Source organism: Rhincodon typus, unplaced genomic scaffold, assembly GCF_021869965.1.
Source record: "Rhincodon typus isolate 14 unplaced genomic scaffold, sRhiTyp1.1 hic_rhity00000054, whole genome shotgun sequence".
In the NCBI taxonomy this organism is placed as follows: Eukaryota; Metazoa; Chordata; class Chondrichthyes; order Orectolobiformes; family Rhincodontidae; genus Rhincodon; species Rhincodon typus.
In genome coordinates this window covers 228,113-228,612 of record NW_025965692.1, presented here as the reverse complement: position 1 = coordinate 228,612, position 500 = coordinate 228,113, and positions in this window count along the sequence as shown.

The following is a 500-nucleotide window of genomic DNA, read 5'->3' as shown; positions in this document are numbered from 1 at the left end:
GTGTGTGTGTGTGAGAGTGTGTGTGTGTGTGAGAGAGTGTGTGTGTGAGTGAGAGAGAGTGAGTGAGAGAGAGAGTGTGAGAGAGAGAGTGTGTGTGTGTGAGAGTGTGTGTGAGAGAGCGAGTGTGTGAGTGTGAGAGAGCGAGTGTGAGAGAGCGAGTGTGTGAGAGAGCGAGTGTGTGAGAGAGCGAGTGTGTGAGAGAGCGAGTGTGTGAGAGAGCGAGTGTGTGTGAGAGAGTGTGTGTGTTTTGGGTGATGTGTGTGTGTGCATGAGTGTATGTGTGTGCAGGTGTGTGTGTGAGAGTGTGTGTGTCTCACGCACACGCACACTCTCACACACACACACCGCGGTGTGCCGAACTGGAGGAGGATTACCGGCCAGGCAGCCCACGCTCCAGCGCTACCACCGCCATTCTCACCCCACCCTCAACGCCATTGGTATAAAAATCCCTCTCGATCTCCTCTGCACATTGACTCACATGCTGAGCGTAGGCCAAACTC